This window comes from Haliotis cracherodii, unplaced genomic scaffold, assembly GCF_022045235.1.
Source record: "Haliotis cracherodii isolate W230 unplaced genomic scaffold, xgHalCrac1.p SCAF_57, whole genome shotgun sequence".
Classification (NCBI taxonomy): Eukaryota; Metazoa; Mollusca; class Gastropoda; order Lepetellida; family Haliotidae; genus Haliotis; species Haliotis cracherodii.
The window spans coordinates 67,339-79,873 of NW_027266316.1; the positions used below are offsets into that span (position 1 = coordinate 67,339).

The window sequence follows — 12,535 nt, forward strand, 5'->3', positions numbered from 1 at the left end:
CACCAAGTGGAAGGGGGATATAGGAATGGGTGCTGTCCGTCCGTCTGTCAGTCCATCACGTTTCGTTTCCGGAGCAGAACTAAAAAACAATGAGAGATATCTTTACCAAACTTGGCACATAGATAGGTCTAGTGGTGAACTGGTGCCTTTTGATAGTTTGGGATTTATTCATAATTTATTTTTCGAGTTTCCATGGCAACAACTTTGACTTAGCCTGAAAATGGTGGTAGTGCTGGTTTCTGGAGCAGATCTTGAAAACCGTACTATATTTCTTGCCTTGCACACAACCAGACATGTCATACTGGTGGGGGATATGAGTATTTCATGCTGTTCTAACTTTTTTTGAGTAGCATATTAATGTCTAGGGTCTTCATTAATGACATTTGTATTTTGATACGGGTGACTTCCTGTAATGCCCATGTATTGCTGCACACCTCTGTGCTATTACCCTTGCAGTGGTAAGGCTATGTCAATACAGGGACTTACTATATGTATATTACTACACACATTAAGGTCGGATCCTTTGCAGAAACACCCCGGAACAGCAATGTAAGTAAAATGTGTAAGATGCAGTGTGTTGAAAACTCATTAGACGTGGGCATGCATATTGGTTAAGGACTTCTGAAGTAATGGAAAATGAAATGAAACGCATTGTCAACTTCAAGACTAATTGTTTGAGACGGGTGGAGTATCAACTGTTATCACACAGGATTACCTGGTGTTATTGGCGCCCAGTGTGTGGAATGGTGTGTACATCGCTAATAGAGGCATGTACTCGGAAAATATTTCATCCCTAAAATGAGAATATAGAACTCTCGTGAATAATGTTTTCAATCAGCCATTAGAATGTGGAATAATATACATTTGAAGGAACTCTGCATCATTAGGATGATTTGAATCACATATACAGAACATATACAATTCATCCCCTAAAGTTTTCTCTTGTGAGATAAGAAGATCAAGTATCATTCACACTCACCCATGACGATCCGGGGTAGAATAGGTCTTCAGCAACCCATGTTTGCCTTAAGAGGCGACTAATCGGATCGGGTGGTCAGATTCACTGACTTTGTTGATGCCTGTCATCGATCCCAACTGAATGGATCGATGCTCATGATATTAATCACTGGATTGTCTGGCTGATTGCGGTGTTAAACAACCACACTCAATTGTAACATTCATCTAGTAGACTAAATTATGATCTATACAGAGTAAATCTTTAAACTCAACGGTCAAGCCCAACCATTTCACTTATGTGAATAATGATATACTCAAACTTATAGACTAATAGAGTCATGATGTCTCTAGCTGCACACATGGCATCTGGACTGGACATGTTGAGGTGTCTTTGTATACAACGTCCGGCAGTCTTCAAACAGGTGCTTGGACTCACCTGGACTCCAGCCTGGCTGTAACTGACACTGGCGTTTGTTGATTTCTACAGCAGTGTAAACTGCTTCCTCAAATAGCGTAAAATGATTAAAGTTCAATATTTGCATTATTTAGCAAATGGAGTAACTGCAGATACCATACATTTATAAAACTTATCAAATTTTGTCGGAGTTCTAAAAAAGGCACATGTTTACAGTTGAATTTTGTGAATCGTTTTTAGTTTAGGCTTTTAAAGCAGCAGATTTAATATACTCTTGTCACATATTTGTCTTTTGTATTAAATTAACTTTACATTCATCCATAATATTTGGTGAAAAGAACAGCATAATATGATTGCTGAATAAACATTGAATGGATGCTAAGGAAGAGAAATATATTTTAGGTTGAATTCATGTGTGACAGGGCTTGTGTTAAGGAAGTCATAACTAGTGTTGCTCCCATGATGCTAATGTCAGCACCTCTTGATGGACAGGGACAGTAGGCTAGTGGTTGAAGTGTTCTCTTGTCATGCAAAAGGCTGGGGTTTGATTCCCACATGTGTGAAGCCCCTATCTGGTGTACTCATTTGTGATGTTGCTGGCATATGGCTAATAGCGGCATAAATCCTGACTCACTCACTCACTCTTGGTCTAGCTCATTGTGTCAGCTACAGATGTTTGTGTGTAGTCTTCCTTCTGTGGTAAAGACGACATTAAAGTGGTATTCCCCTTGTAACTCTACCAGTCAGGTTGTCTGTCAACTGTTCTTTTTGAAATATATCTCCGACACTGCCAAAAAGCTCTAGGTCCTCCAACATTATGTCTGGCAGGTAGAGTCTCATGTAGAAAGTATATTGTTACACATTGATGAATGTAGGTGACGCTATAATACATGATAATCAGATATGTAAGAAGAATAAATCTAATAGCAAAAAAATAAGTGATGTTTATAAATGTTATAATATGTTTTATGATGTCAGTTGGATATTATAATATGTTTCATATCGTGAGTCATATGTATTTGCTTCTTGTCTTGAGTTGGCATTCATAATCTGTTACATATATGGCAGGATATAATTTCAATATTCTGCTTGTCCAGACAGCTGTTGACATATCCTTGGCAACTATATTTGAGTGTTTCTCATACAGTTATCTAAATCTATCAAATCCTTGATATGACATATATTCTGTATTTCTCCTGCAGATATCGAAACGTATTAAATCCTTGACATGACATTTATGCTGTATTCCCCATGCAGATATCTGAATGTATTAAATCCTTGACATGACATCTAAACATATTAAATCCTTGACATGACATATATTCTGTATTCCCCATGCAGATATCTGAATGTATTAAATCCTTGACAAGACATCTAAACATATTAAATCCTTGACATGACATATATTCTGTATTCCCCATGAAGATATCTGAATGTATTAAATCCTTGACATGACATCTAAACATATTAAATCCTTGACATGACATATATTCTGTATTCCCCATGCAGATATCTAAACCTATCTAATCCTTGACGTGACATATATTCTGTTTTCCCCATGCAGCTGTCTAAGCATATTAGATCCTTGACATGACATTTATTCTGTATTCCCCGTGCAGATATCTGAATGTATTAAATCCTTGACATGACATTTATTCTGTATTCTGCATGCAGATATCTAAGTGTATTAAATCCTTGACATGACATAGGTTCTGTATTCCCTATGTAGATATCTGAATGTATTAAATCCTTAACATGACATATATTCTGTATTCCCCATGCAAATATCTGAATGTATTAAATCCTTGACATGACATATATTCTGTATTCCCCGTGCAGATATCTGAATGTATTAAATCCTTGACATGACATATATTCTGTATTCTTCATGCAGATATCTGAATGTATTAAATCCTTGACATGACATTTATTCTGTATTTCCCATGCAGATATCTAAATGTATTAAATCCTTGACATGACATATATTCTGTATTCCCCATGCAAATATCTGAATATATTAAATCCTTGACATGACATATATTCTGTATTCCCAATGCAGATATCTGAATGTACTAAATCCTTGACATGACATATGTTCTGTATTCTCAATGCAGATATCTGAATATATTAAATCCTTGACATGACATATATTCTGTATTCCTAATGCAGATATCTGAATGTATTAAATCCTTGACATGACATATATTCTGTATTCCCCATGCAGATATCTGAATGTATTAAATCCTTGACATGACATATATTCTGTATTCCCAATGCAGATACCGTATCTGAATATCTTAAATCCTTGACATGACATATAGTCTGTATTCCCCATGCAGATATCTGAATGTATTAAATCCTTGACATGACATATATTCTGTAATCCCAATGCAGATATCTGAATGTATTAAATCCTTGACATGAGTTGATATCATAATATGTTTCATGTTGTGAGTGCAGATGTTACACACGTTTCATAACATGTTTTGTACAGTCAGTCAAATTTAAGAACATGTTATATATTATGAGTCAGAAATCCAGGAGTATGTTTCATGTACACGTGTGTCTCACACTGATTTGATGGAATGAGTAAAAGTCCTTGTGTACATGACAAGTTTGTCATATCAGTTTGATACAAACAGGACCAGATCCTAATCATGAACACCGTAATGAACTAATGCCTTACGTATCGAAACTTAACATCTTAAACAGATTGAAATGACGTTATTAATAATGTGACATCATTAAACATAGCATCCGTAATGGTGCCAGTATTACGTCCATAGTGGTACCAGCATTACATCAATAATGTTGTTGCATGAGTAAAATCATTATCACACATGTGCTTTGTATAGATTTTTATTAACTCGCTCATGTGGATAATTAATCTTCATGTGTTTCTTATGGTGAGGCAGATATCATGTGTTCCATAGTGTAAGGAGTGATATCAAAGGTATGCAGCTACACAGGTAGTAGGAGTGATATCACAGGTACACAGGTAGTAGGAGTGATATCGGAGGTACACAGGTAGTAGGAGTGATATCGCAGGTACACAGGTAGTAGGAGTGATATCGGAGGTACACAGGTAGTAGGAGTGATATCGCAGGTACACAGGTAGTAGGAGTAATATCACAGGTACACAGGTAGTAGGAGTGATATCACAGGTACACAGGTAGTAGGAGTGATATCACAGGTACACAGGTAGTAGGAGTGATATCACTGATCATGGGTACACAGGTAGTAGGAGTGATATCACAGGTACTCAGGTAGTAGGAGTAATATCACAGGTACACAGGTAGTAGGAGTGATATCACTGATCATGGGTACACAGGTAGTAGGAGTGATATCGCAGGTACACAGGTAGTAGGAGTGATATCACAGGTACACAGGTAGTAGGAGTGATATCGCAGGTACACAGGTTGTAGGAGTGATATCACAGGTACTCAGGTAGTAGGAGTGATATCGCAGGTACACAGGTAGTAGGAGTGATATCACTGATCACAGGTACACAGGTAGTAGGAGTGATATCACAGGTACACAGGTAGTAGGAGTGATATCACAGGTACACAGGTAGTAGGAGTGATATCACAGGTACACAGGTAGTAGGAGTGATATCACTGATCATGGGTACACAGGTAGTAGGAGTGATATCACAGGTACTCAGGTAGTAGGAGTGATATCGCAGGTACACAGGTAGTAGGAGTGATATCACAGGTACACAGGTAGTAGGAGTGATATCACAGGTACACAGGTAGTAGGAGTGATATCACTGATCATGGGTACACAGGTAGAAGGAGTGATATCACAGGTACACAGGTAGTAGGAGTGATATCGCAGGTACACAGGTAGTAGGAGTGATATCACAGGTACACAGGTAGTAGGAGTGATATCACTGATCATGGGTACACAGGTAGTAGGAGTGATATCACAGGTACACAGGTAGTAGGAGTGATATCGCAGGTACACAGGTAGTAGGAGTGATATCACAGGTACACAGGTAGTAGGAGTGATATCGCAGGTACACAGGTAGTAGGAGTGATATCACTGATCATGGGTACACAGGTAGTAGGAGTGATATCACAGCTACACAGGTAGTAGGAGTGATATCACAGGTACTCAGGTAGTAGGAGTGATGTCGCAGGTACACAGGTAGTAGGAGTGATATCGCAGGTACACAGGTAGTAGGAGTGATATTGCAGGTACACAGGTAGTAGGAGTGATATCGCAGGTACACAGGTAGTAGGAGTGATATCGCAGGTACACAGGCATTAGCAGGCCATGGTAGCATGGTAATCAGTATGGTGCAGATTGTAACAAGATATGTTTGTGAGGTTTATACAACACTAAGCTGCCACAGTGAAGCTGGTTTAATGTGACAGATTACTCACTTCCTGCAGTTCCTGCACAGAAAGGTGGTCTATGGATTCATCATGTATGTGTGACATGATATCTTGGACATGGACTGGGGGACTACATGCAGGCCGTCGTCAGGAGTAGGTCAGTCCATGCAGTCTTACAGCAGGTTAGCTGGACTGGAGTTTGTTAACGAAGTACAGGTTCATATGGGGCGAGTACTGGAGCTATGTGATTGGTCAGTCTAGCATGGTGCATTAAAGAAGTGTTTCTGCCTTGCTCTCCGAGGTTATATATCTTTATCATGAACTGTTTTTGGTCTGTTAATGTGTCTGTAGGAATAGACTTGCACAAGTCTCCAAGGCAATAATTTAAATCATAATTTCTTGATTATGTAGATAATAAGAACAAATTGCCTATAAAAGACTGGAGTCTTTAGATATCTAGATTTGCCTATTTGGAGGATGGAATTACTACACAACCGTGGACTTACCTTTCAGTACAGCCTTGGAGCAAGGCTAGTGTAGGAGGTACAGTATGCTACAATGTTTACATATGCGTTATGAACCTATATCACACAGCTGACTTTCCTGCTGCCTCTCAACATTGATACATTACTATAATAATGATGTGTTGTGCAACAAGTAGAATATCATCCTTCTATAGTTTAAGTAAAATAAGAAAATTATACAACAAATGATAATGAAATAACTGAAAAAGAAAAAGGAAAATGTCTAAAGAATTTTTGTGTTTTAAGATGCATGAGTATTGTGTTGGCTGTCATAGAGAGTTATAGCGTGGATGGTGAGTGTTGCTAGTATCTGCCGAACAAATGCTTGTTAGTAAAAGGTTAATATGTGGTTAGATGCAGAATGGAGAAACAGATTTCTATTAATGATGTGAGAAAGTTTGATTCAAACTTATCTTTGATGTATCAGTTTAAAAAAGTCATCTGAATGCTTTTTGTATTATGAAATATGAATGTTCTATTGATATTTGATAGGGAAGGTAATCTTTTGTGTTTCTATTCATATTATACAAGGTGAGGGAAAAGCTGGGCACAGATAGTGTCATACAATGAGATGAGAGTGTAAAAAGTGGTGTGAGGTACGGTGAGTGAGTGAGTGGGTGGATGGGGCATGGTGGGTGAGTGAGTGAGTGTGTGAGATGTCTGTTTATTACAGGAGGAGACCTCAGAGTAAGGTCTTGGACATGTGGCACATTGATGAACTCCTAGAACACAGGTATGATGCAGATTTGCAGGTATGACGCAGGCCGAACTAAGATTCACAGGTATGACGTTGACAGACCACAGATTCACAGGTATCATGCTGACAGGCCAAAGATTCACAGGTATGACGCTGACCGACCAAAGATTCGCAGGTATGACGCAGACCGAACAAAGATTCACAGGTATGACGGTGACAGACCACAGATTCACAGGTATGACGCTGACAGGCCAAAGATTCACAGGTATGATGCTGACCGTCCAAAGATTCACAGGTATGACACTGACCGACCAAAGATTCGCAGGTATGATGCAGACCGAACAAAGATTCACAGGTATGACGGTGACAGACCACAGATTCGCAGGTATGACGCTGACAGGCCAAAGATTCACAGGTATGACGCAGACCGAACAAAGATTCACAGGTATCATGCTGACAGGCCAAAGATTCACAGGTATGACGGTAACAGACCACAGATTCACAGGTATGACGGTGACAGACCACAGATTCACAGGTATGATGGTGACAGACCACAGATTCACAGGTATGACGATGACAGGCCAAAGATTCACAGGTATGACGCTGACCGACCAAAGATTCACAGGTATGACGCTGACCGACCAAAGATTCGAAGGTATGACGCAGAGGGGAGGGTTGGCGTTTCGGTGGAATGCAAACTCTGATATTAAAGTAATCGAAATAAAGTAAACTACGGTGATAACGGACTCTAAAGGACCACTAACCTCAGTTCGTTATGACCGTAGTTCGTTATGAATATATATACAGCATATATACAGCCAAATGTCAGGGCCAAAACATATGTTTGCTATATCTGTCAGTTCATTATAAGCATGTTTGTTATAAGCGTGTTTGTTATAAACGTGTTTGTTATAAACGTAGTTTACTGTAGTCAGCTATTGCAGGAAAAGAGTGGGATGTTATGCTAAGTCATTGTGTGCTTATTTATTTAATATATTTATGTGTTTCTCTCAGAATCTGACGTTTGTTATTAATGACGTATGACACAATCGTGGTTAACATGAAGAATGATTTCCATGATTTAAAGCTTTGGGTACAAGTTCTGACAAGGTTTTGGTATGACGGATTTAGTTTCAGAATGTACTGGCTTTACTTGAAATATTTATGAAGGGAAGAAAATAATTTATAAGTAATCAAGATAACCCTGAACAAGGCATTATTGACTTGAATAGAAACGAGGCCTTGTGTTTTCCGACTTTATGTAAGGGAAGTGAATTTGTATTGATTAAACAAGTACTCACAGTTTTGTTTTAGTTTAACCAGTTCCTTCTTGATTTATGTGCCACATGTGATGAGCTAAATATATATCTGGCACGATATAAGCTCAATATTCCATATACCACATAGTGACAAAATACTACACATCTGACATGATATATACTGATTATTCGACATGTCACATTGTTATACATTATTCTATATCTGACATTTTATACTAAATATTCCAAATATTCTAAATATGTCAATATCTCAACATATTAAATCCTTGACATGACATACATTCTGTATTGCCCATATCTATATCAGTCTTGTTTGGAAGTTGTGGTGTCATTGTACTGAGGTAACTAATGATTTATCAAACGTTGGGAAGATCACACATGGACATAAAAATCTGATCATCTGATCACATATTAATAATGGATCTCCTTAATAAGCTGAGACAGTGTAAGAAGCACATCTTGAGTCAAGTCATGATCCCAGCAAGGTTGGATGTGAAGCTGGCACTGCGTTTAGATGGATGATATGGAAACTAATTGATATAATAGGAAGTAAGAGCGGTCTGAAGGACTGGCAGGAGGCAGGGTTCCTAAGGAGGGTCTGTTGGGTATAGACGTGTTCCCCAGCATCTGGTGAGAGTGAGGGGCTAGTGGGGGGATCCATTGGAGAGAAGGAAGGACCAATTCCTCTGCCAGTAGACTGGTGCCTCCGTGGTGTGCTACGGCTGAAGAATGCGGGTCTGACGTCATACACCTCTACGATAAGCTGAGTGTCGTATTGCACGGGAAGAAGACTAGCACATACCTGACAGTGAACACTCCGCCTCTCTTCCTCTGCTGCCTACAGCTTCAACAACTTTCATACTCCACATACAGTTTGATTTTCTTTCCATTTGAGTGTTGGCTAGGATTTGCACGGACAATCCTCCTGATTGTGGGGCTGATTTACAGGTGATGACTATTGATCTCAGGTAGGAGACTTACTGCCCTGGTGCCGTTCCTATCATATTTGATACACTCATTCCTATTGCCCTCGTACTGCTATTTTGGTTGAATGTGTGGTTAATTTATTTCGGTACCTCTTCTCTCTGGGTATATTTAGATGGCTTCTGTCGAATTTAGAAACCAACTCCTTGGTGAGCTATATCGGTAGTCTGTTTGGCTTTAGTCTTTGAGTAAAAATAACGGTACTGTTTCTAGGTGAAATGATTGCATGAGACGATGTCAGGATGCTGTTAGATTGACAGACAGGTTTTGTTTACATCGCTGGGTTTTCCACGCTTCTTGTTTTAATGTTGGTCTCTATAGCAACTTTCTCTCTCATTATCCTTATCGGAATTGTGTCCTTCAGAATTACAGATCTGGTTGACTAAACATTTCCTTTTATTCAGGCTCACTTCAGGGACTTTTTGGCTTCACTGAGTTTACTTTGAAAATAGATGTGTTTTTTCAAAAGCACCTTGAAAAATTGATCATTATTGTTCCTGCCAACATTCTGTGCTTGACATTTATCATTTTATCTTTTTATCTTTCCTCTAAAAAAGTTTGAATCTCTTAAAAGGCATCACTACAATCATCATTTTTAGTATTTAATGGATTTTTTAAGTGGGGAAAATAGAAAAGACAAGTTTACTAGATTTAAATAACAAGAATATTTTGATTTTTAACTATTTTGTATCCACTTGTCATGTATTCAATCTGTATTGATTCTATAATTGTCTTTTGTTTACTTTCTCTAATTCATGTTTTAGGTTTGAAATACAGTGCCATATGTTTACTTTTTTCCTGAAGGTCCTAGCACGATATCAATATCCAATTTCCAAATTTGGTGAGAAAATGATAGCTTCTTTTAAAGAACTAGCTATCAATACTGCTATGTTTATCTCCAGACATGAACTTTTGACTGGGCATATGCACTTTACTCTTTTTATAAATATTCTTTGGACATGCAGAAAAATATGTTGACATTGATCTCCTTAATATCCACTGATTTTGACAGCTTGACCCATGGTCATTTTATTTATTTGAATTTAATCACAGAGTGTGCAGCTAATTGTTGTCTGAAGTCTCTTTGATTATTGTTGCCGTGATGGGAAGATTCCCCTCTCTAACATTGAAGATTCACATAGAACCATGTGTCCGCCCAGCCACTAAATCACCTGTCCTCTGTCCGGAGTGTGACCGCGACTGACCGCTCCACTGAACAGATGGGCGCACGACTGACCGCCACGTGCCATGGACAATTGTCTTGTCACTGACTCCCGTCCATGACAATGTGTACCTCACACCTGTGAGGCGGACGCATGTAGCAACCATTTTGAATGGACGTTTATCTGCTTTATATGAATTTGATCTAGATTTGGATTAACAGATTCAGAGGTTGGATTGAAATGGATCTGAAATTGAACACAAATGTTTTGTCTATTAAGTGCCAACATTACTCAAAATGTCTTTCAAAGACTGCCACTCTTGTGACTGTTTGATGGGTGCAAATATGATTGTTTTATTTTGCACTGAAAATAGGAAGAAGATGAATATCTCAGTCTAACAATGTCATATTAAAATTGGAATTATTTTCTAATAATATAAAGGTTTATTTAGATGTTCAAATGGCTTAATGCAGAAATTCAAGAATTCTCAAAAATAGCTTGTGTGTAGATGTAATTTGATGGGGAAAGAAAAGACAATGATGATGATTATTTTCATCATATTGACAATGTTGATGATTATTTTCATCATATTGACAATGTTGATGATTATTTTCATCATATTGACAATGTTGATGATTATTTTCATCATATTGACAATGTTGATGATTATTTTCATCATTTTGACAATGTTGATGATTATTTTCATCATTTTGACAATGTTGATGATTATTTTTATGATATTGACAATATTAATGATTATATTCATATTGATAATATTGATGATTTTATTTATCAAACTGACAACATTTGTATATCAGTGTTGTCTTAACCAGTCATCTTTAGTGTTGTTTACTTTAATAGCCAAATTGATTTATATCTCAATATTTTGTGAAAAAGATTACCATCATTACAGTATAAATGTTTCTGGGGTTTCAAGATAATTTTTGGAAAAGTCAACAAATTCCTTGAGATGAGATTACTTGATGTAATCAGAGGGCTAGTAGGGTGCAGATGCTCAGAGGTGAATTGTACAAGCCTTTACATGACTCCCCTCATTTGAACCTGTCAGCTAATTTAACCCTCCCATTGAACAGCGCTGACCCCTTGTTTCAAGGGGAACGGTCCAGAGGCCACCATTGTCATCAGATTAGAAGTCATGATGTATGGGACCCATGATGGTCTCCCTCAAATGACCACTGTCCTTAAACTACCAAACCTTAAGATGAAAAGTTGTGAGAAATGAGGAGGGCATCCCTCCTTTCAGGCCCCCCTTCAGACTCCCTGTGAACTCACCGCAGGACAGAGGAGGTCGGCACGTGGCTTTATTTGTGCCGACTCCTGGTACGATTACATTAGCCCCCACCATTGTGAGTGTGTGATGATGGGCGCTGTTCTGGTCATCTGCCGGGACAGTTGCATTAGCTGACCACTGTCCATTATCGTGAAGAGCAAGGCCACGGGACACCTGCCGCAAACCCTCAGTCGTGTGGGCTTCCCCCCAAATTTGACCAATCGCTGTAATCATGTGCCCTGGTTGCATGTTAGGATGTTGTTGTGGAACAGCTGTTTGAGGGGGAGGGGCAGGTGCAGGGGGGGCAAGGAGGGGGATTGGAGGGGTAGATGGGGATGTGGGGTGTCAGTATCTCAGTTGTGAGGACGGAGTAAGGATGTGGGAATCTTGCTGTTCATATTGACCCCTGCATCTTCTTATAAGGTGGACATATATCCAGTTGATAGCACAGGTATGTTTTCAGTGATGTCACTTCCTGTTCACTTTACAGTGAAACCTTGTCAAGTCCATGGGATTTTAGGACAAAATGGTTCAAGAAAAGTTGTGTTATAACAGTAAACTATTGTGACAATAGGGATTCTGTCATAGTATTTAGTGATATGTTGAGTTAATCAAGGTTGATTTAATCAGGCTTGCACTACCCTGTATATTCCTGCTAGTGTAGGAATGTTAGCTGACAGCTGATGTTGTTTAAGGTAGAGCAGACTACAGATTGACTTACTGGTCTATTACATACTATTTCCCTCAAACTATTCCAGTTTGTGCCCTAGTTTCTTAATTTCTTAGAGAGAAGTATGTCACAATATGTTGCTCTCTGAAATGGAGCTCCAGCCAAACTTAGCGTGTGACTGGATGCTTCCTCTGCCTGTTCCTCTTTCAGCTTC

At 38.7% G+C, this 12,535-nt stretch overlaps 1 protein-coding gene across 15 annotated transcripts in view; it reads left to right on the top strand.

Moving 5' to 3' along the window:
• The window catches only part of LOC139444582 (myocyte-specific enhancer factor 2A-like), a 116,892-nt gene that overhangs the window by 66,726 nt on the left and 37,631 nt on the right, over positions 1-12,535 (top strand). The window contains exon 1 of one of the 15 annotated variants that reach the window (XM_071225474.1): positions 8,992-9,181. The exons of 12 other annotated variants lie outside the window; for them this stretch is intronic. The gene's annotated coding sequence lies outside the window, so the exon portion shown is untranslated. Of the gene's footprint in view, positions 1-8,991; positions 9,182-12,014; positions 12,103-12,535 lie in introns of those variants that run through there. 2 more of the 15 variants (XM_071225483.1, XM_071225478.1) reach the window with 2 other exon arrangements.